This window comes from Meles meles, chromosome 21 (assembly GCF_922984935.1).
Source record: "Meles meles chromosome 21, mMelMel3.1 paternal haplotype, whole genome shotgun sequence".
NCBI classification, from domain to species: Eukaryota; Metazoa; Chordata; class Mammalia; order Carnivora; family Mustelidae; genus Meles; species Meles meles.
In genome coordinates, this window is record NC_060086.1 from 26770747 (window position 1) to 26794591 (window position 23845).

Below are 23845 nucleotides of genomic sequence, written 5' to 3' on the forward strand. Positions count from 1 at the left end.
GGAGGACGGATGGATGAGTGGAACGGTGGGTGCAGGGATGGATAGAGAGATATATGTATGTACAAGGAAGAAATCACAAATAGGGATATCACTTGGGGATTTATCAGTCAGGGGTGAGGGCTGATGCTGTGGAAATGGCAATGGATATAGAGTGAGGGTTTGGGTAACACCATCATCTGAGAAACAGAAAGGAGCCTAGGTGCCTGAGAAGGGAGATTCAAAAGCTCAAAGAGGCATGGGATGGAGAGGAGATGGGAATCTCAGAACCTGGAGTGTGGATGGACAAGTGGCCAGTGTAGATGAGTCTCCCCCAGGGGAACCGGTCTACAGAGAGAAAGAGGGGAAGATAAGAGTGGCTGCTAGAGGGAGACAAAGGGTCAGAAAAGCTTCCACGTGTCTCTGTGTTTGATGGTTTGGGAAACACTCAAGTATGGTTCATGGCTGGAAGGAGGAGCCCCGGAGAAGACGAGCCTATGGAACTGAGCGAATCTCAAGGCAGGAGAGTTTGTAAAACTATGATCCCTGCTCTTGCAGTTGGTGCGGAGCTCCTCGTTCCTATGCCTCACCCTCACCCTCCGCTACCCTGTGAGATTTCTCTGAGCCCTTGCCCTTGTTGGACCATGGCTCCTGAAACTGCCGGTCTTCTGTTCACATGGGGCATGGGGGCAGCACAGGATGCTTCAGTGACTTCTCCCTGCCCCCATTCTGTGTCTGCGCCCCGAGTGCCTCATGTACTCAGAATCAGGGAAGCTCACTTGCACTTGTCCCTCGTTTCTTTGGCTCCTTGCCCACCGGCATGAGGAACCCAACGCACTGAGAGGATGAGAGTGGCACCTAGGAGGTGTTGCATTCAACAGTACATAGCCTGTTGTTTAAGGGACTTGGCGGTGGAGTGCCCGCAGCGGTGACCCGGAAAGGCCAAGTTTGCCTCCTGCAGAGCACAGCACCCTTCCGGGCCTCGGGGACACCTGTTACAGAGTTTTGCCCAGGGCAAAGGGTGGGAGGTGGGGGAGGGCAGGGAAAGGCTCTGGTCCACTCCCCCAAGGGTGATGCTCTGCGGGGCCCACAGGATGGGCTTGAGGTGGAGGGTGGGGGAAACACCTGGGGCACCCCAGGAGGACGACCCACCCCGCTGCTCTCCTGGGGCTCAGGCCCAGGCTTGGGGGCTCTGGAAGAAAAGTCCGGGGGGACAGGCTGGCACAGCTACATCGTTTCCAACCTAGGCGGCAGCTTTTGGCCTGTGCCCCACCCTCACAGTATCCCTTCCAGTGGTGCCAGCCACCCCTCTCCTGGGGCTGTGCAGGGTCAGGCTGGTCAATGAGCTCCAGGCCTGGGACCTGGTCCATGGTTGGGTCTCTGCAGCCCGAGCCCTGGGGCTGTCCTGTGCAGAGCGGGGAGCCCCCAGACCCAGCACCGCTATCACAGCTGCAGCCCCCCGCCCAGGCTAGGCTGCACACTGGCGGTAGGCAGGGGGCACGCAGGGTGCATATGGCGGGTGACGGGTGAACTGCGAAACCCAGCATAGGAGGTGCTTTCCCTGCAGGTCTGATGAGCAGGGAGGGGACAGGGCAGGCTGGAACCTCTGGAGGCTAGAAATGCCCAGTGTCTCCTTAAGCGCCGTCCTCTGCGCTAGTGGAGACATTTGTCAGATGCACCTAGGATCTGCTCTCTTGGATGGATGTATGTGACTGTACATTTCACCTCAGTTTAAAACAATATTGTTACATGGAAACCACATGTGGCAAGACTTCCTGTACTGTGATACCACTTAGGGGAAAGTGGAGGGCCAGCTGCATTTTCTGTAGGCAGGCAGGCATGTGGGCAGGCAGGAGCATGCACTCAGTGCCCACTGGGGACAGCCACCAAAGCAGGGGGAGAAAGGGAAGGGGCCCAGGCCTGGCATGGGAAGTCATGGGGATGAGCGGTTGGGACCAGGACCAGGATGAGTGGCTGGAGCGAGGCTTCCAAAGGCTTGAGGGTTTGTCTTTTTCCCGCAGCCTAAGCCTAAGCCGCCATTCCTGGGGCAGCTGGGCCTCAGCTCCGGGTTGCCTACAAACTACTATTGTCTTCTGATTCTTAGCCTCCCCCCAGGCAGCAGTTCTAGGGACACTTGGTGAGACAGTCAACTGCACTGGTTCTTTTCCATAGTGAACCTGCTCAGTTCTAGGACCCACAGAGATGTTGTCCTCGGCTGGTGGCCTGGGCTCTGCCCCAGCCATTCTGTGGGTGCAGTGGATGGCAGTGAGACTTCCTTCACAGGCCCCATCTTCAATTTCAGCAGCTGTCCTGAGGAGGGGAATTTTCCACGGTGATGACATGGGCGTTGCTGATGTCATCTCGGCACAGCAAGAAATCAACAGACTCTCAGATGATATATTATCGCTGGAGGCTAAAGTCAGACATCGGGAGCATTTGTCCCAGTCTTCATCCCAGGGAGCAAATAGCTTAGAGCCAAAATGACATCTGCAAAGGGCAGCGTACCATCAAGGAACTTGAACAAAACCGAAGGAGGGAAACTGATGGCCATCAACTTGCAGTGGCGGTATTACAGAGTGTCCACGAACAGGAAATGGCAGAAATTATTCACAGGCACCAAAAAAATTAAATGGCTGTGAAAAAAAAGATGAAAGAACTGCAAAACCTGTTACAGAAGGCTGGCTCTGGAATCAGAGTCACTAGTAACTCTAAAATTCAGGATCTGCCAAAAACCATTCAAGTTCCACAAGTGAAAAAGCAGAGTCCACGAGGAAAACTGAAGAACTTGAGGACAGCGTAGAACACCTAAGAGACAAACGATCTTTTGTAGATGGGCGGGGCTAAAAGGACTCCAATAAGTCCTTCCGGGGCGGGGAAATGCGCGCCAATGAGCGGGAAGGCTGTTAGCGGAGCTGACGGCAGCGGCGTCCCTGAGTCCGCGGAGCCAGCCCTTCTCCCCTGCGTCTCCGAGGCTGGCGGTTCCCCTCGGTATTTGTGGACCCGCTTGCGTCTCTCCGCGGGGCACAGCATCCCGGAACCCCCGCGTCCAAGGACAGTGGCCTGAGGACGCCCGCTTTCGCTTCCTGCCTTTCTCCTCGATACAGACGACGAGGGAGTGCGCGGCGCTTGTGAAGATGCTTCTTTGCTCAGAGGTACCTGCGGGGTGAGGGCTCAGGGGCCGGCGTCCTCTGGGGGCTGGGGCCTCGGTGGCAGGCGGGCCCGTGTCTCAGGAACACGCTCGTTCGCCAAAAGGTGGCCGTCACCTCGTGCGCCCCTGCTTTCGCAGCCGTGAAGAGCCCAGAGCGGGGCTTCGTATAAGGAGCGGCTAATTATCTCACCCGTGCTGTGCGCCGCACCTGGGGATAGCGGGATTGGGGACGCGGCCCGAACCAGGCAGACGGGGTGTCAGTCTTCTTGGGCCTGAGACCTTGCTGGAAGACCGGCGTGAAGGGAGTAAGTGTCGTGTTGACGGGGGAAAAGTTCGGGTTCTCCCTCTTGAGTAGATTACATCCCACTGGGGCTTGTCTGGATCCCCATTGTGAACCTGAGGTCAGGCCAATGAAGGCGGGAAGGGGGTGGTTCAGAGGGATGCGGGCCCAGGACCGCGTAGTATTCGTGCACAGAGCCAGTACTTTCCAGAGCTCTTGGGTGGAGGCCCCTGGAGTCTACATTCTCAGGGTTGTAGTGGGGCCCTTTGTGGTGGGCCCTTCCTTTTGGGTGGGTAGTGGGTGGTGATTGCGGACACACGATCAATAGGTCTGACGGGTGTCTGAGGTACTCACCACCTGTTTGGACAAAGAGGAAGCAAATAATTACCCGTGAAACACATAATTACAGTTTTTCCTTGAGTGCTGAGAAATACAGGGTGTGTTTGAGTTGGTAATTTGGAAATCATGATTCAGCTGAGACCGGCAGTCTAAGACAAATGGTAGATGTGGGAGGGTGTTCCATTAGAACAGGGCAGGAGTGTGAACTGGTAAAAGAATTGAATGTCCTTGAGGCTGGAGCCACGTGGGGACTGTATTGTGGGGAAAACCAAGGTTTGGGGTGAAGACTTGCGCTTTTGTAGGTACTTGGAGACTTAGCAGAGTGATTTAAACCAGTGCCAAGCTGATCTTAGCTTCGCCACTTAAGAGCTGTGTTACCGAAGCACTCTTTATCCCAATTTCCTGATGGGAGAAATGCGGATGATAATCATCCTGCTTCGTAGCTGATTGTAAAGACGAAATCGTATTTAACATTCAGAGAGAAAGAAAATACTTTTCAGTAGCATATTACAATTATGTTTCCTGAAAAGTTGTTAATATGGATTTATTTAGTATCTGTTGGTAACACTTTGTGCAAACTTGCTTACTTTAAAAAAAAGTAAATCAACTGTGGAGTAACTCAGATACAGCAAAAGGAGAGAGAAGTAACGTAAGTAGAGCTTGCCTATTCGTGACTCTCTGTGGGAAGGTTTTTATAATTTCTCTGTTCCTCTCTGCCTCAGTTTCCAATGCCCTCCTGTGTCTGCCAACAGCTACACATTGTAGGGCAAGTTTGGGTTTGGAATTGCAGAGACTCTAAGGCAGTCGTACCCAGGCCAACGGGCACATCAGCAGAGCCTGTGGGCTTTTTAAATAAAAAAAGAGGAGGATTCTTAGATCCTCCTCTAGACTGACTGAGTCAGAATCTTCTGGGATAGATCCCGGGCTGTAAAGACCAGGTTGTTTGCCATGTGGGTTGTTTGCCATGTGGATGCGTTTCATGACAGCTTTTTTGGCACGGGGCTTTCCTTCATTGGAAACATGCAAGAAGGTTGGGAGAATCCACAAGTTCATGTTTGAAACCATTTTGCAGGGCTCTGTCCTTCAAGTTCCGTGATTTCGTGATCGGCATCTTCACCGTGGTGTGTTAAATCCTTAATCCTTGTCGGAAAGTCATGTTATTGGTAACATAGGGATTCCTTGCATGAATCATGGACAGATCCCTTTCTGCCCCAGTCCTGTCTTTGGAATGGGGATAAGAATGGTAACCGGCCTTTGGGATGGAAGGATTCAATGAGAAATAGATCCAAGGCAGTGAGCACAGGATCTAGCACAGGGTGAAGCCTTCCACAAATTATTATTACTACTGTGGTTTCCCTCCATTCTTTTTTTCCTTTGTAGATATGATTTATTCATTTATTTTAGAGAAGGCGTGCTGGCCCCTGTGGCAGGGGTGGGCAGGGCTTGTGGGGAGAGGAGGAGGGAAGAGGAGGGGAAAGAATCTCAAGCAGGAATCCACAGTGGCTGTGAGACCGATGTGACGATGGATGTCACGACCCTCAGGTCATGACCTGAACCGAAATGAAGATTCGGACGCTCAACGAAAAAGGCTCCCCATGAACCCCTTGATTTCCCTCATCTGAATATTACTTGGTTGCAGTTACTATGTCCTACTGTGCATCAGGCTGGTTCCTACCTCCCTGGGTTACCGCCAGGTTAAGAAAGCCAGTTAGCCTCCCAAGAGTCCTAGGATGCCTCTGTTGTGATGTTCCCGCCTTCAGCGCAGAGTCCTCGTGGGGATAGCCATGCAACGATTTTTGCCTGAGAAGACCACGGGGAGGACCAGATATGGAGTGTTCGCCCCCGAGCCGGGCACACAGCAGGTGTTCAAGACTGGCCGTGAGTGTCAGCACCATGTCACCGTCATCAGTGTCATGACCTTCATCGTGGACTGGTGCTCTCACTCCTACCATCCTGCAGTTAGAACTCTCCTGTTGGACCTGTCGGGCTTATATGTTATTATATCCTAATAATTCCATTTGATTCCATAGGAATCTTTCGAGCACTTACCGTGATCACCAACTCTCCTGACTCCCGATCCCTCTCTCGTTATCTTCCCATCCTGCTGTTCCCTTAAGGCAGTTCCCCTTTTTTTTCCTGGGATGCCCCCCACCCCCAACCCTTCCCTGTATCCTGGGAAATTAGTAGTCCATTAGCCATTTCCTCCCTCTCTTTGTTTGACCCTGGCCCTTCTTGGGGGGACAACCGTTCCTGAAACCCCCTGAGGTGCTGTCTGTGTTCTCATACCCCGCATTATTCAGGATCGGGGGGTTCAAGATGGGTGTCCTCCCTCTTTGCCCCCGTGCCATTTCTTTATGATCCTTGGTCCCCAGGTAGAGCACACTGGCCTCCTTCTCATTACTGTTTTCTCCCTTCCCCATGGTTATTCACCTAATTCGTTGAAGACTTAGGTTCCAGGGCACAGCCTTCTTCTGTATCTCGATTCTTGCCATCGGCCTGGGTGGCCTCACTGTGCGCTTGGAGGACCCAGCTTCCACACAGGGCACTCATTTTCTCAAACTCATTTTCTCAAAGGCCGAGTTTGGCGTGATCTCTTTTGCCACCACTCCCAGCGTGGTGCCCTGGATTTCACCCTGGTGCTGCACCACCTGGCACGTGAGCAGTGCGGCTCCTTTCAACCCCGATCTCTTCTTTCCAGTGTGTTCCATTTGTTATTTCTGCTCTGCCATCTGTGTGCTCTTCCCGAGGACCTCCTTGGATTTCTCTGTCCTTTAGATGCTCCCTCGAGGCTCTCATCTCTATGCAGAGCTTGGAGTTCCCAGCCCATGAGCCCGACTGGGGGCTCGATCCCAGGACCCTGGGATCATGACCTAAGCCGAAGGCAGAGGCTTAACGCCTGAGTCACCCAGGCGCCCCGTATTTTTATAATCAGTAGTAGGACTAAGTATTTTTAGTTGGTCACAATAGTTTTTTTATTTATTTGTTTATTTATTTCTTTATTTGACAGACAGAGACCACAAGTAGACAGAGAGGCAGGCTGAGAAAGAGTGGGAAGCAGGCTCCCTGTTGAGCAGAGAGCCCAATGTGGAGCTTGATGCCAGGATCCTGAGATCATGACCTGAGCTGAAGGCAGAGGCTTTAACCCTTCAGCCACCCAGGCGCCCCAACACTAACAGTTTTTTTCCATGAACCCTGTCTCCTTAGCATTTCCCCACTGGGTTGTCTCTTTGGTTATGTATGTTTTTATAATTGACTGTTTTTTTTAATTTTTGAGGTTCTTTTTTGTTAAGATATTTATTTATTTGACAGCGCGTGGGACACAAGCAAGGGGAGTGACAGAGAGAGAGAGAGAGAAAGGACTAGTAGGCAGAGTGACAGGCAGAGGGAGAGGGAGAAACAAGTTCCTGCCAGAGCAGGGAGCCTGAAACAAGGCTGTATCCCAGGACCCTTGGATCATGACCCGAGCCAAGGGTCAAGTTACCAGGTGCCCCTTTATGCTGACTTTTAAGAACTTTGTATATGTAGGATGGTGCTCCTTTGTCTCTGTTCCTGGTGCGATATTTTGTCCCAAACTCTTGCTCATCTTTGAGTTTCGCTTACCAAACATTTTGTGATACATTTCATTCTGAATCTTTATGGTGCCAAATTTGGCAGTCTGACTTCATGGCTTGTGGCTTTTAGATGATGCTTTAAAGGACCTTTTTCAGCCAGTACTGCATTTTCTTTGAGCACTTTTATGGTTTTGGCTTCTATTGCTTAGACCATTTTATCTATCCTGATTATTATTTTTTAATTTTTAAAAAAATGTGTTATTTCTTTCTTTGTCAGAGAGAAGAAGAGAGCACACAAGCAGGCAGAGAGGCAGGCAGAGGCAGAGAGAGAAGCAGGCTCCCCGCTGAGCAAGGAGCCCAGGAGGGAGTCCATCCCAGGACCCTGGGATCACGACCCGAGCCAAAGGCAGCGGCTTAACCCACTGAGCCATCCAGGCGTCCCTATGCTTATTATTTTGCATGAGATCAAGTTGCCATTTTTGTCCCTACACTATCTAGTGCTGGTCTATATCCCCCATGGATTTGAAACATCACTTAGATACCAAACTCTTACATATGCTTTAACACAGCCATGTGTCTATCCTTCCTCACTTCCAGTTGGACTTGCTTTTTTCATTTGGATGCCTACACGTTTTGACTTGCGATGTAACTTAGTTGTGAATTGATTGAGAGATCCCAAAGCTTGCTTCTCAGCGTAAGAATAGGTTTGTGCCAGGGAATAGCCCCACTTTCTTAGTTCATTTGAGCAGCTGGACTCCAGGAAGGAAGAGAAGAAAGAGACAGTGACAAAAGGCACATGTCTAAGTCTGTGAGAACAATAGTTTTTCAGGAGGCCGTACTGTGTAGACTTCAAGATACGTGTTACTGGCCAAAACCAGGCATGTGACCCTACCCCTAGCTGCAGGAACATGTGGGAGGGGAGAATTTCTCACAGGGCAGATTGAGATCTTGAACAAAATTGGGGTCCTTTTACTAAGGAAGTACAAGCAGGTGGATGTTGAAAGGGGAACTTGGAGGTTCAGCCACGTCTCTCATTGCTTTTTATTTTATTTATTTATTTATTTATTTATTTATTTGACAGAGAGAGATCACAAGTAGGCAGAGAGGCAGGCAGAGAGAAGCAGGCTCCCTGCCGAGCAGAGAGCCCGATGCGGGACTCGATCCCAGGACCCTGAGATCATGACCTGAGCCGAAGAGAGCGGCTTAAACCACTGAGCCACCCAGGTGCCCTGCTTTTTATTTTTGTGGGTTTTTTTTTCCCCTTTAGAATTTCCCCAGGTAGCCGTGCCTGGGCAGCTTACTGAGGTTGAGTGTGTGAGTCTTTATCTCAGCTTAGGTCTCAGTCTTAGGGTTGTGAGTTCAAGCCCCATGTGGTGTTTCATGCTGGGCACAGAGCCTTCTTAAAAAAAAAAAAGAAAAAGAAAACAAGGATTTCCCCAGGTATTCCTAAGAGACAGAAGGGGAGGGGAAGAAAGAGACTGGAGGTGGGAGAGCAGGGGAGAGGAGATAATGTATAAAACCAAATGCTCAGTCTTCAGTGGTCAGTTGGATGAGCATTAAGAAATGTACACAGTTGGCTCTTGAACAACATGGGTTTGAATTGCATGAGTCCACTTATATGCGGATCTTTTTATAAATATAGCACAGTAATGCAAATATATTTTCTTCATGATTTTCTGAACATTTTCTTTAGCATACTTAGTGAAAGGATAAAACGTATAATACATAGACCATGCAAAATGCCTTTAATCAACTGTTTCTATTACCAGCAGTGCTTCTAGTCAACAGTAGGCAAGTAGTGAAATTTTGGGGGAGATGAAATTTACATGCAGATTTTTGACTGCACAGGAATGGGTACCCCTAACCACTGTGTTGTTGAAGGGTCAACTGTGTATCTGTGTCCCAGCCCCAAACACAAGACATAAAGTGTATGTGAAGCTCCAGAAGTTACCCTCGTATCTCTTTGCAATTAGTCTCCTTAGCGCCTCTGTTCATTTTCTGATTTCAGGATCAGAAAAGTCTTGAACAATGTGTGAATGGAATCTTGCTGTATGTAATTCCTTTGTCTTCTTTCACTCAGCGCTCTTTGAGATTTATTCATGCTGTGTGCACTTATCAAAGATAAAGAAAGCCTGATGCTGGTTAAAATGGAGAGGAGGGATTTTAATCAGTAATAACTTGCAACCAGGAAGAGTCCCGCATGAATGAAACTCCACCTCGGTTTGTCCAGAGGGCATTTTAAAGAGAGAATGAAGAAGGAAGGCCAGGGATGAGTAAAGTCAGAGGAGAAACAGATGACAAGAAGTAGAATAGGTATTGATCCATATGAAACCACCTGTATTTGCTCACTGGGAGACAAGGGCCTGACTTTTCAGTATTGATTGAACAAACAGTAGATGCCTTGAGTTTGCTCAGGCAGGCACTAAGGGGGACTGGTGTTGCAGGGTGGGACCTGGAGCTGTTAGAAACTATGTTAATGTCTGTTTGAGTTTGTATATGATAAGCCAGGTTTGAGAAGAGGGCTCAGAGCGGTCTGGCTAGAGTTTGGTCAAGGAAAGAGTCTTCGTCAGTGTAAAGTAGTTTCCTCCTTTGTATGTAGTGTGCATGTACCACGATTGGTTCATCTGTTCATCTGATGATTAGACATTTCGTTGTACCTGAGTTTTTGGTCATTGTGAATAGGCTACAATAAACTTTCTTACAGAAGTCTTCAATTTCTCTTGAAATTGTTAGTGGGATTGCTTAGTCACAGGGTGGGGATATAGCGAAGTGCTAGCCTAGTTTCCAAAGTGGTTGATCAGTTTATACTTGTCCCCAGCAATATAGTGACACTCCAGTTGCTCAGCATCCTCGTTAACATTCTGTGTTGTCAGTGAGGGTGAAATAGCAGCTCATTATGGTTTCACATTGCATTTCCCTGGTGACGAATGATCTGAGTTAGGCACCATTTCGTGTGTGTAGTGGGCATTCCTACATCTTTTGGGGACCATCTATTCACGTCTTTTGCCCATTGTTGTCATTAATGTTGTTTTTGGTTTTGATTTGTTGGAGTTTATTGTGTATTCTGGATAGGAATTCTCAGACTGATGCATGATAAACATACATGGATAGAAAAATAAAAAATTAAAATATTTTATAGTAGCATCTGAGATATAAACTGGTTCAGGTGACAGGGTGACTCAGTGGAGGAATCATCTGACTTGATTTCAGCTCAGGTCTTGAACTCAGGGTTGTGAGTTCAGGCCCTGCTTTGGGCTCCATGCTGGGCTGCATGCTGGGCTCCATGCTGTTCATGGAGCTTACTGGGGGGGAAAAAAAGCGACAAAAAAAAATCTGGCTGGAAATAAGTCTCATGATAGGCATGAAACACCTATACACAGAGAACAAAACATTATTGAGAGGAATTCAAGAAGAATGAAATCAATGGGAGATAGGCTTTGTTTACACACCGGAAGATATGACATCATTGAGATTTCTGTATTCCATGATTGATTCATGCAAACAATGCAATCCCAGTCAAACTCCTAGCCATCTTTTTCCTCTTTTTAAAAGAAAATGAACGGGGCGCCTGGGTGGCTCAGTGGGTTAAGCCGCTGCCTTCAGCTTAGGTCATGATCTCAGGGTCCTGGGATCGAGTCCCGCATCAGGCTCTCTGCTCTGCAGGGAGCCTGCTTCCTCCTCTCCTTCTGCCTGCCTCTCTGCCTACTTGTGATCTCTCTCTCTCTGTCAAATGAATGAATAAAATCTTAAAAAAAAAAAAAAGAAAAGAAAATGAACAAGTCGATCCCAAAATGTATATGGAAATGCGAATGTCCTAGAATAACCAGACAAATCTTCAAAAGAACACAGTTGAAGAACCCACACTGATATTCCTGCTCAATTTTAAGACTTATGGTAAAACCACGGTAATCAAAGTCTTTGCCGATAGATCAATGAAACCGAAGAGAGAGTCCAAAAATAGACCAATCACAACAGGTACTGTCGATTGATTTTTGCCCATAGTGTCAAGTCAGTTCAATGGGGAAAAGGAAGTCATTGAATTTTATTGTTTTAAAGATTTATTTACTTATTTTATTTATCAGAGAGAGAGTGAGAGATCATAAGCAGGGAGGAAGGAGAGAGGGAGAAGCAGACTCACGACTGAGCAGGATGCCCGATGTGGGGCCAGATGTCAGGACCCCAGGGATCATGACCTGAGCTGAAGACCATGCCCAACAGAGTGAACAAGCCAGGTGACCCAGGGGAGTCTTTGTGTGAATAATTCTGGGTGAATTGGATATTGAAGTGGAAACAAAACAGACCTTGACCCCTACCTCATTCTTTACATACACATGTCAATTTGGGAAGGATCATAAGCCTAAATACAAAAGACTTAACCAACTTCTGTCACTCATCCTTTCCCTTTCATTCTGTTCAAATATATCCAAAGGGCGTTTTCATCAGCACAAAATTAAAATCAAATTAAAATTCTAAGCAATAGGAAAAACACTGACCAACTGAAAGTGTTTCTTCTTTTTTCAGTCTTATATTTGATGGTGTCTTTGAATGAAATATGGCATATGGGTAGTGTGGAACCATTTTAAAACAGAGAGAAGTTAAAACACACATACACACACGTACACTTACAGAGACCCCAGAATTCTGAGGTTTCTCTTGTTTCTCTGCTGTTCTCCAGCCCCCCTGCCTACCTTCTGCTACTGGAACATTCCAAGGCACTTCCTGCCCAGAGCATTTCTATCAGCTGCTCGTCCCATCCCGAGTGCCTTCTGCACAACTTTCTCCAATCCTGTAGGACTCCACGCAGTCCTCCCCTTTTCAGAGAGGCCTTCCCATTGACCTGGTCTGACGCAGGTTCTTCGTCCCCCATGCTGTTATCCTTCATCTGGCATAAGCTCTTCCTTTGTCTCTGTCTCTTCCCGGGTTCCCCACTGTATCCCCAATGCCTGGTACTTTGCAGACACTCAGGAAGTATTGTTTGCCTGGATCAATAGTGTTAGCGGAGGGCGAATACAGAAGCTGCTCCATGTCATCCAGGATAGGGCAGTAGGAAGTCCAGGGAGGAGCTCCTAAAGGAAGGCAGCTTGGTCAGCTTTTCAGCAGGTAGAGCTGCTGAGCGGTGGGGCATGCTCAGGCGGTGGCTTGGTGCTGTTTGAAGGGTTCTTGCCCTGGGTGTCAGGGTTGACCAGGTCATTTGGAAGGCCCCTTCCTTCCTAACATCTACGTTGCTTACTATTCTCACTGGTCTGTGGTTCTTCTCAACTGCAGATATGGCTCTTACCACTAGAGGGCACTAGATGATGCCTTTGAAGGTAGTGCCCATCAAATCCCCAGCAGTGAGAACAGAATTTTCTCTTTAAATTATTGAATTATTGTTTGATGTATACAATGTTATGTCACTTTGAAGTGTGCAACATTACTGATTCGACAAGTCTGTACATTATTCAGCACGCACCACAATACATGTATTCACTGTCACAGTACATTATTATGATATTACTGATGATATTCCTAAGGAATTTTTCCTTTTTGTGAGTTATTTATATAAGTGGAAGTATGTACCTCTTAATCCCCATCACCAGATTCGCTCCCCCCCCTTCCCTCTGGCAGTCACCATTCTGTGTTGAGGAGTCTATTTAGTTTTGTTTGTTTGGAGAACAGACTCTTCATGGCAGTTTCATGCCAAACTTCATGGTGTGTTTATACCCAAACACACACTTCAACAACAGCTTCACAAAACAGTCTTTAACTCTTACAGTATGTAATGCGTGCCGATATTTTCTGTTTAACTCTTGTCGTCTGCCATTTTCTAAGCCAGGGATTTGCAGACTAGTACATTGATTTTATGACATGGGTGGGTCATAATTCATTGTCTGAAAAGCACTATTTTAGACACCCTTGTGAAACCCCTCTGGTCAGGTTTCCATAACTGTCTGGGCTTGTAAGTAATTGTGTCCTTTAGTGCATACTTAGTGTGTTTCTGTGCTGAGTTGCTGCCTTGAGTGACCGAAGGTATTTGCTTCCTAAGGGGTGCCTGCTGAGGTGGGCACATGGCCGTCTGTGGGAGACTGATGGGGATATGTACAGGATTAGCATAGACTGTAGTCAGGGCAGCAGTAAGCCTTGTCAGTGGATATGAAGAGAACATATGATGTCTATCTGAGATGGATATCTGAGAACTTAGAACCTAGCTGGGTGAAAACACACACATGCCCAGACACATAGACACACACAGTTGCGTGCTCCCTACCTCTTTGAGTTCACTGATCAGGCAAATGGAAATGAGGTAGTGTGCTCAGAACAGCACTTAGGATGTTTCATGGTGTAAGTAACAGAAGACCAACTCCATTTGATTAATTTATTACATTTCTTAAAAGATTTATTTGAGTGAGACAGAGTAGTGGGGGGAAGGGCAGAGGGAGAGAGAATCCTGAAGTAGACTCCCCGCTGAAGGTGAAGTCCGATGCCAGGCTGGATGCCAGAACCCTGAGATCGTGACCTGAGCCGAAACCAAGACCTGGCCACGCACCTCCATTTGGTTTAAATGGTAAAGATGTTTATTAATTCCCAAGATATCCATTGAAGGGCAAGGGCCAAAATGGCTTCACATGGCCTTAGGGATCCAGGCTCCTTCCACTACTTCTTGTTTTCCCAAAGCTGGTTCCTTACAGTTGGCAGAAGTCCTCCACCAGTAAGCTGGGCTCGAGCTCCTGGTTTAGAACACTAAACCTTTGGTTCCTTGTAATATAGACCAGTTAGAGTTTAGGCTACCATAGCATTTTCCAGGTTGTGTAGACCAGAGTTCAGGCGAGTGCACCATTTTCTAGGTTGTAGCTGTTGTGTTGATTGATTCCTGGTTTTCCCACTATGACCTGCCTGAGGGATGTGGAAGGACTGGTACCTAATACAGAGCTGGGGGAAAGGCTTAGGTAGTCATTTGTGAGTTTTAGGAAATAATCCTGGATCTCCTTTCCTATGGACACAGAACTTGTGGTCGAGCAGAGTTGTCTGACGGGCTCTTGCCAGTGAGTTTGCTGAGGGAATACATGGTGGCAGGTGTTCTAGGTGAGGTATGGGGTGAGGTGCTGTGCTCTGTAGGGTCCTGGGAAGGGAGTTAGGCACATGAGCAGAGAGAGAGAAGAAATGGCCACCGGGGGATGGGGGGTGGTGATGAGGGGCCGTGTATGTGAGCACCAAGATGGATGGCTGAGTCTCCTGACATTTGTCATGGAGCATGAAACGTGCCTCTGTTGACAGTTGGAGGTAGCCGATTGTCCTCCTTGACCTGGTTCCTGAGAACTGGGCCAGAACCTACTGACCTTGCCTCGTCTGCCTTCTTTCCTTCCTTCCAAGTCTGCAGTAAGTCTTGGCTACTGGCTTGACCCTTCCATCCAGCATTTTGTAAGACTGTCTAAGGAGAGGAAGGCCCTCAGAATTAACAGAGGCAAGTGACCCCCTCCCTCCCAACATCCCCTCATCAGCCCAGAGGCCTGAGCTTTTAGGGATTCCTACTTCAAAAGAGAGTGTTCACTCTCTCCAGTGGCATATGAAAGTGCTCACTTCCCAACATCCTCACCAACACAGGAGCCTTTACATTGTGGTTCATCTGATATGTGAAAAATGGTATCTTATTGTAAATTTTTAAAATTTTATTCCTCTTATTTCGGGGCATAGGTTAAGGATCATTTTTATAGGTTTAAGAGCTATTTCCAATATCTTTTCCTGTGAACTGTCCAAGTAAGAAATCACCTTTTTGGCCTTACTGAAGTGATAGTAACACTATTAGGCTCTGCAAGCCCTTTCTATCAAGGCAGTGAAAGGATTTGAGAGGGGAGGGTGACTCATTCCCAATCAGATTGAGCACTTAGCCAAATGACCCCAAGTGCTCGGGCATGCAGGGAATCCTGGCCCTAAAGATGGTGCCTGTGGGTAGATTCTGTAAGAAATGCAAAGACAGTTTAACGTGGTGGTCCCTGACAGTAAGGACATGCACCTTACTTTGAGCTGAGGGTGACCCCAGGTTTTAGGAAGATGAAGCCAGGCCTGCCTAAGAGGCCTGAAGCCTCCGCCCCGGGCTCCTGAGGCAGCTTTCCTAACCAGAGGCAGGGACCCAGCTTGGAGCCCCCGCGAGCTGGGTGCCCCCAGGCAGCGTGTCAGCCGCCTGCCTTCCTTCTCTCTCTGCTTGGTCTGGTATCTCCACACTGCGGCCCACTAGGAGAGTGCTTCCCAAATAGGGTGTGGTGAGCATCTTCAAGTTTTTGTTTCAAAAACTTTGAAGTTTATTGTGGACGACATACATACAACATACAATAGAAATGATTTTCTAGAAACGTAAAATGCAAGATAACCTATAAACTACAAGCTCAAATTATTTATTAGGAGACTCAATAGACCTAGAACTCCTGTATCACATTGCAGTACGTTTCTAAATGCTACTCAAATTTTGTTCTTAGGCTGGTTCTACTTTAAGAAACAAGACTTTTAGAACACAGATTTTATATTCCTTTCCCCCTCTTTTATTTCCCAACTCCTTTACCCATGCTCCCCGCCTTGGAGCTGAATAAGTCCATTTTGGGGGCAATGTTTGCTCGTGCCTTCCTCTCCTGCAGACGGTCTATGAAGGCAATTTCTGAGCATAGAGTCTTTTACCCACACAGGGTAGAGATGAAGGGAACGTGGTAAGACATATGGCTTTATTTTATTTTGTTTCATTTGGCTTGGACATTTATCTGCCCCATATTCTGACTGCAAAATATTATTTCATCATGATCTCACATTTTGGGGTTTAACTGAGTCCTAAGTAGTATCTACATGGCCACGAAAAAGCGTATGTCAAAGAGGAACATTAAGATCTGATGTGATGTAAAACAATTGTGTTTCCTATATACAATCATGGGGCATTTTATTTTAATTTTTAAAGATTTGATTGATTGATTGATTGATTGATTGATTTATTTATTTATTCATTGGAGTGGGAGGACCAGAGGGAGAGGGAAAAGCAGGCTCTCAGCCAAGCAGGGAGCCCGATGCGGGGCTTAAACCCAGGACTCTTGAGATCCTGACCTGAGCCAAAGGCAGTTGCTTAACCGACTGAGCCACCCAGGTGCCCCAAGGGACATTGTAGTTGTAAGATATTTAATTCCACCATTAAATCATTAAATAGATTTTACTTCCTTTGGCTCCAGCAGCTTTAAGTAAAAGAAAAAAAGAAGAAGAGGAAGAAGAGAATGTGAAAGTCCTGATTTCTCCCATGAGTCCAGAGAAAGATCACTGACCCCAAGGAGAGAGCAGACTCCTCATTTGCTCTTCTCCTGGGCCAGGCTCTGCAGGGATGCTTTCTCACCTCACTGTCAGGCATTAAAGAGAAACCAGAGAAGGGCACCTGGGTGACCCAGTGGGTTAAGCCTCTGCCTTCAGCTCAAGTCATGACCCCAGGGTCCTGGGATCCAGCCCCACATTGGGCCTTCTGCTCAGCAGGGAGCCTGCTTCCCCCTCTCTCTCTCTCTGCCTGCCTCTGCCTACTTGTGATCTCTCAAATAAATAAATAAAAAAAATCATTTAAAAAATTAAAAAAAAAACAAACCAGAAACCAGAGAAACCTGGAGAAGGATCTGCTTCCAAATCCAAAGGGAGAAAGGCTTTTTAAGAGGCTCTTTAAAAAAAAAAAAAAACAAACAAAGAGAAAGAAAAAACAAACTAAAAGTCGGCCCAAAGCGATTCCACAGTCTGTCCTCCCAGAGGCCTGGGCTCGGAGGCAGCAGCACCTCTACAGTCCCTCCATGGACACCAGGAACTCCGGAGGCAGATCCTGTGGACTCTGCTGGTCCCTTAATTCTTTCCTGCCATCAGGCACTTGGAGGCTTAGGGTCTGCAGAGGTCTGCGAATGGGGGAGAACACTGCCCCCAGAGCACAGCTTCCAGCAGGCCTCAGGCACATCCCTGACTGGAGTTTTCGCCCAGGACAAACCCTGGGGGAGGGCAGGGAAGGCTCAGGTAGAGTCCCCCCAGGGTGATGCGGGGTGGTGTCTCCCAGGGCCGACCCACCAAGCGGCTCCTCTGGGATTCTGGAGGGGCCCCGGAGCTGGGCTCCAGTCTGTGGCGTGTCACAGCTCCGGACCAGGACCCCCTGTGCCTGGTGCGTGGTGGCGGCAGGGGACGGGAGCACACCACCAAGAGAGCAGCCAGCCCTCCTGTTCCGACGCCGGACCGCACCCCGCACAATCTCATTCCCCTGCCAGGGTCTGGTTGGCCAGCTTCAGCTTCACCATGACGACGGTGGCCGATAGCGGGGCTCTCAGCGGGGCAGCTGCGGAAGCTGCGGAAGCAATTCCTAACCATACCCGGCAGACTAGCGTCAGGCCGGGACCCCGCGGGGTGGACTCGGGCCTCTGCCGCCCCCACACCTGGGCCACGCTGTGCAGATCGGAGGACCTGCAGACCAGGCACCTCCACCGTCCTGCGCAACCGCCTGCCTGGTCTAGGCGCACAGCCTCCGGAGATGATAGAGGCGCGGCCGCAGGCTGAGGACAGTGAAGCGCCAAACCAAGGCACTGGCCGAGCTGTCCCTGCAGGGCTGACGGGGCAAGGAGGGGCAGGATACTCTGGAGTCGCTGGAGGCTGGAAATATCCAAAGTCTCCGTGACGTCTGTTCTCTACGCTGGTATAGACATCTGTGAAATGCATCGACGATCCTCTCCCCTAGCTAGATGGATGCCTCTGACTGTATTTTTCACCTCAGTGAAAAAGATATTGTTGCCCGGAAAGCTCATGCCACCGGACTTTGTGTACTGTGATCCCACTTAGGGGGAAGTCCAGGGCCAGGTGCATTTTCTGGCGGCAGGCACCTGGGGGCACTGAGGCAGGAGAATGCTAGGGGCCCCTCCAGGAGGCAGGAAAGCAGGGGAAGGAGGGCAAGGGCCCAGACCTAGCGTGGGAAGTTGCAGGAATGACTAGCTGGGACCCAGACCAGTGGCCAGTGGGCCTTGGCTGTTTGGAACTACCTGAGCAGCAGTGGCATGCGGGAGCGCGGGAGCGCGGGGGCGCGGGGGCGCGGGGGCGCGGGGGCGCGGGGGCGCGGGGGCGCGGGAGCGCGGGGGCGCGGGAGCGCGGGAGCGCGCTCGAGGTGGGGGTAAGGGAGGGGCACGCAGGCGCTGCCTGGAAACGCCAGTTGGCTTTTGATTCTTAGCCTCGCGCAAGCAGGGGTTCTGTGACACTTGGCGGGGTAGTCCAACTGGACTGGACGCTTTCTCACGGCGGACCAGGGCAGTTGTAGGACCGTTAGATGTTCTCCTGGGCTGGTGGCCTGGGCTCTGGCCTAGGCCATTCCCTAGGGGCCTTGGACAGCAGCCAGACCTCTTTGACCAGGGACATCTCTGATATTAACAGACATGTGCTGGGGAAAGGGACTTTCCCTGCGGACTCCATGGATTTGGCTGATGTCATCTCATCCCAGACCCAGATCAATAGTCTCCTCCGTGAGATCGAAACACTGGAGACTGAAGTGACTCATTGGAAGAAGTTGTGCCTGTGTTCCACCCAGGGACCCAATACCATCGACCCAGAAACGGTGTGGAAACTGAAGAGCCACATCAGAGACCTAGAGCAGCGGCTGATGCGGGAGATGGACGAACATCAGCTGGAAGTGGCGGTGTTGCAAAACGTCCACCAGCAGAAGCTAGCAGACCTCACTGACCGGCACCGCCAACAACTAATGGACTATCAACGACAGCTGGAAGACCTGCAGAACCGAGACGCTGCCGGGAACGTGAACGAGGACCTTCTTCAGGAATGGGAAATGGAGCTGAGAAGGTTGAAGGAAAAACTTACACAAACGCAGCGGCTGAACGACAGTTTGAACAACCTTGCTTCGGATCTCCGAGCAGAAAAGCAAAAGTTGGTTCTCGAGCTCCAAGATGCAAGACATCAGCTGGAGGAATCTATTCTGCGCAACAACGAAGATTCTCTGAAGAACAACATTGCCGTGAGGGCTTTAAAAATCGAGAAAGGACGGTTGGTGGCAAAATTGTGTCGGGCCGAAAAGAAGCTGTTACAAGAGAAGTCTGAGCGAAGCCTCAAAGACTGGTCCCCAGTAGATAATTCACATTTCATTCAACTCGGTCGAGAGAAAGACCTGGAGATACTACACCTCCGGAAGAGGATCGAGCAGATGGACGCCGACCATCAGGAAACGAAGGAACTGCTGTCCTTTGCTTTGGGGGAGCAGAAGCAATTGACAGAATGCCTCAGAGAACAAGACAAGTACATCAAAAAACTTACAGAAAGGCCAGAGCTTCAGAAGGAATTCGGTGAGTCGACCGAAACCTTAAGAAGCCATGATATTTTACCCCCATCCGTGGAGAACAAAGACATGCGTCTCCCATCCATGACAGACCAACGTCCTCATGTGGACGAAGACCTGGAGCGCCTAACACAGCAGAGTCGCGCTCTCCCTCTGGTTGACCCTAAAATACTAGAGGAGATTGTACAACTAGAGTGTGAGGTCTTCCAGCTCAACGAGTTAAAAGATGATCTCAGGGAGGAAATAAAAGAACAACAGAAGATCATTCACAACCAGCAGCAGGGGAAGAGAGCACTGCTTCAGTCCTTACAGGAGCAGAAGGAGAAAGTGAACCGTCTCCAACACCGGCAGGAGGAGATGAACACTGAACACGCTCAGCTCCTTGCAGCGAAAGACAAGACGATTCGGATTCTGCAAGTCACGCTAGAAGAGCTGAAAGCCCAGTTGCCCGACAAAAGCCCACAAATTCCAAGAGAACCCTGTGAGGATGAGGAAGTGCGAGCGAGCCAGCCTCTCCCCAGAGAAAACGGAAGTGAAGAGCGTGATCCATCTAAAGCCGAAATTCAAAGACTAGTCCAAGGAATCAAAGAACAGGAACTGGAGATGAAGCTTCTCACTGAACAGAACATCCGACTGACCGAGCAGGTGGATCGGCTCTCCAAAGAGGAGATCGGGAAACTCACTCGGATCATCCAGCAAAAGGATGTGAAGATTCAGAGTCTTTCCAGGAGCTTCTCTGCGGCGTCTCACAGCCAGAACAGGCACGTGGAACAACTTCAGAGGCAATTGCAAGAGTGTGCTTTGAAAAGTGAACAGGTCTTGGCCATCCTAAATGAGAAGACAAGGGAGAAGAGCGATCTGAAAAGGGACTATCAGGAAATGACCCATCGACTTGCTGCCAAAGAAGCAGACCTCCAGAGGATGCAGGAAAAGGCAGCTGTGTGTCAACGGGAGAGAGATGAGGTGGTGTTGGCCCTGACACAGAAAGAAACGGAAACCTGTGCCCTCCAGAAGGAGGTTCACCAGTTACGTGAGCGAGAATTGCTCCTAAGCCAGGAGCTGGAGAGAGCGCGGCACCTCGCTGCAGAAGCCCAAGATTCTGGTCGCCGGGAAGCCTTGGCCTCAGAAGACCAAGTGGCTCAGCTAAGAGAGGAAGTGATGGTCTTGCAGGGAAAACTCCTTTTGTCTTCCGCTGCCATGGAAGAGGCCAGCCACGGAGCCAGTCTGCAGGCAGAGTCGCTGCGGGAGCAGTTGCACGTGGTCACCCAGCAGAAGGAGGAAGCTGAGCTGCGGCTTGCTGCCTCCCAGGAAGAGGGAAGGCGCTATGAGCGAAGACTAGCGAACCTGAAGCTGGAACTGGCCGAATGGATGGAAAAGGCAGACGCCCTCGAAGGAAAACTGAAGTCGTTACAGGGACGATTGCATCAAACAAATGCCGACTTGGAGGTGAAGGAAGACCAACTCCAAGAGTTCAAGAAACAGAATGAGGTCCAGCAGGAAATACTGGAGGACACACAGAAGAAACTAATGACCTTAGTAAGTCAGTCCGAAGGAATGGTGGACAAAACCCTCCTAAGGAGACTCTTCGTGGGATCGTTCCAGGCAGCTGATGCGGAACGGCAGGAAGCGTTGAGGTTGATGGCAAGCACGCTGGGGATCCGAGAAGACCAGCTGCGGCAGCTGCGCAGCCAGGAGCCCGTGGGTGTGCCCAGCGGGGTGACTGGGGGGCCTGGATCCCAAAATGCCCCCAACACACCTGCGAAACCAAATCACCAGGCTGTGGCCAAACATTCCTTTTCAGAACTTTTTGTGCAGTTTCTAGAAGCGGAATCTCATTCAGCTTTTCCACCACCAAAACCATCTGGTCGTGAAGTGAAGCCCCCAGATTCAGGAGGAAGGGGAAAACTGCCTAAGAAACAAGGCCCACCACGACTGAATGCTACCTTGGGATCCACACCCCCAAAGAAAGATGTCAAGCCCCGCACCACAGCCGTGTCTCTTATTAACCCACTGGGACCGGAAATGGGTGGATCGGAGCACCTTCTTCTGAGTGCTTTCCCTGATGCTTTACCCACGTACACACCGCATATCCTGTCACCGGCCAAGAAGGTTGGAAAGGCGGCCGAAGACCTCTCAACGAAATAGACGATTGTCAAGCCAGAGACGAGCCCACGCTTTGAAGATCCCAAGTCACTCTGTGTGTCTACCTTATCCCCTAATATCCTTTTGCAAAATGTCCAATGTTCACGGTTTTGCTTTCAGCTTAGGAAACATATTCTTTTATGACTTAACAAAAAAGGGGTCTCTTACTGACTGCAGAAGTATTTGCTAAAGTGAAAACCCTGGTGACCCCTTTTTTTTTAAGATTTTATTAAATTTTTTTATAGAAATTGAGGGCACACACACAGGGGGAGCATCAGAGGGAGAGAGAGAAGCAGGCTCCCCACGGAGCAGGGATCCTGACCTGTGACCTGATCCTAGGACCCCAGGATCAGGACACGAGCCAAAGGCAGACAGTTAATAGACTGAGCCACCCAGATGCCCAACAGTGCCGACTTTTGTAGGAGAGTCGACACTGATGGGCCTGGAGGCTGTGGTCCAAGGATTCTTCCAACAATGTTTGTAATGCTTAAGGTTTTCAGAAGGGCCAGGAGTCTCTGTATACCTTATGTAGAGAACACATCAACTTGTTTTAGTGTTTTCAAATTTATCAGATGCACGAGCACACACTCCTTATATGGGAAACGAGGTGAATAGCACAAAAGCACAAGATGAATATAAGGTAAAAAAAAAAAAAATGGAAATTCGCCTTTCCCAGGTAAGTCTCATTTCTCTTCATTTATTTTTTATTTTCTAGTTTTAAAAATCATTTCCTTTTCTGTTGTCTGCAAAAGCACACTATGCGTAACCTGATTTCTCTCGGGCCTTATGTATGTTGGCCTGTGTAGGAGTATACTATTCTCTGACTTGCTTTCCCCCCACCCCCAAATCACTCTGCCTTAGAGACCATTTGAAATGGGAATGAATTCCATCTTATTCGTTAAATGAAAACCCAGCAGCTTATGGTTCTACCCTAAATTATATAAGTAGCTCCTCTTGATCAGCCTTTAAGTGGTTTTTACCTGGAATGTCCATGGTCAGCTCCCCTGTTCATTTCTTCAAAAGCCCCTTCGAATCTTCATTTGCCCTTCAAGGCGAATTGCTCCATTGTACCTTGGAAAGGATCCATCCAGATCTCCTTAACGTCCTCATTCCATTAATTTTCCATTCTGCTGTCTCTTCAACCTGCCAAATACGGTAATTCCTTCCCTGCTTTCCTGTTGTCATTGCTCTGATTCACCCACTCCTGTCACAGACTGGTGCAGTCAACTCCCTACCGATCTTGCTGGTTCCACGCTTGGCCTCCCTTGAGTCCATTCTGCACACGGCTGTTAGGGTGGACTGAGATGACAATGTGATGTTCCTTCCCTGCTGTAATTACTGGAGGGTTCCCCCTCTGCCGGGAGTTTGACATTTAAGAGACCATCCAAGCCCTTGCCTTCGCGGTCTTCCTTCCTCTTCATCGTTCACATAAAGGCCGCCCTTTAGCTCCAGGTGAATTGTTGAAAGCCCCAAATACATTACTATCCCAATCACTTCAAGCCCGTGAGCCTCATCATTGTGCCTTGACAAAGGTGCAAGTGAGAAAGATTTCATTCTCTTCTTCACCTGTTGGTAAAGGGAGGGATTTCCACCCTACAGTTATGGGATGTCCAGAGGCTGCACAGCTGAGCTCCACCATAATTAACTCAAGGCCTATCATATGGTTATAGGAAAGGAGGGACACACACACCATGCAGGGCCACGGGGGATGTTGCATCTTGGAACGTAATGGACAAAGGCTATGGGTGCAGACTATGTAGTACCAAGAGAGCGAAGGTGAGCCCTACTTCATGAAGGAGGCACTGATTGGCTTGCTGGATCATTGCACAGGCTGTCAGGGAACTGGAGCTTACTTGGGAAGAAACTGTGCCTGGTCCCTGTGCTAAGGAGGGCTTGTTGGCCAGGGGATCTGATCTGTGGGAGCAGAGTGGGAAGGGAACATGGAGTGAGGCCATTTGAGGCCCTCCAAAGTTCCTGGATGCCAAGACAACACTTGCTATTGAATCTTCATCTCAGGCTTTCCATCACAGTGGACTCTGATATATGGACATCACTTTCAACCAGAGACTCTTAAGGCGTAGGACAGGTGCTTCTCTAGGACGTGAAGTCGTCAC

General features: G+C 49.1%; 1 long non-coding RNA gene across 1 annotated transcript; it reads left to right on the forward strand.

The window, feature by feature from the left end:
• Nucleotides 1-2862: 2862 nt before the first annotated feature.
• Nucleotides 2863-16639, forward strand: LOC123933823. Its single transcript, XR_006816687.1, has 3 exons — nt 2863-3128; nt 3263-3429; nt 16477-16639. It is a non-coding gene; the product is annotated as an uncharacterized LOC123933823 (long non-coding RNA).
• The last annotated feature ends 7206 nt before the right edge of the window (nt 16640-23845 follow it).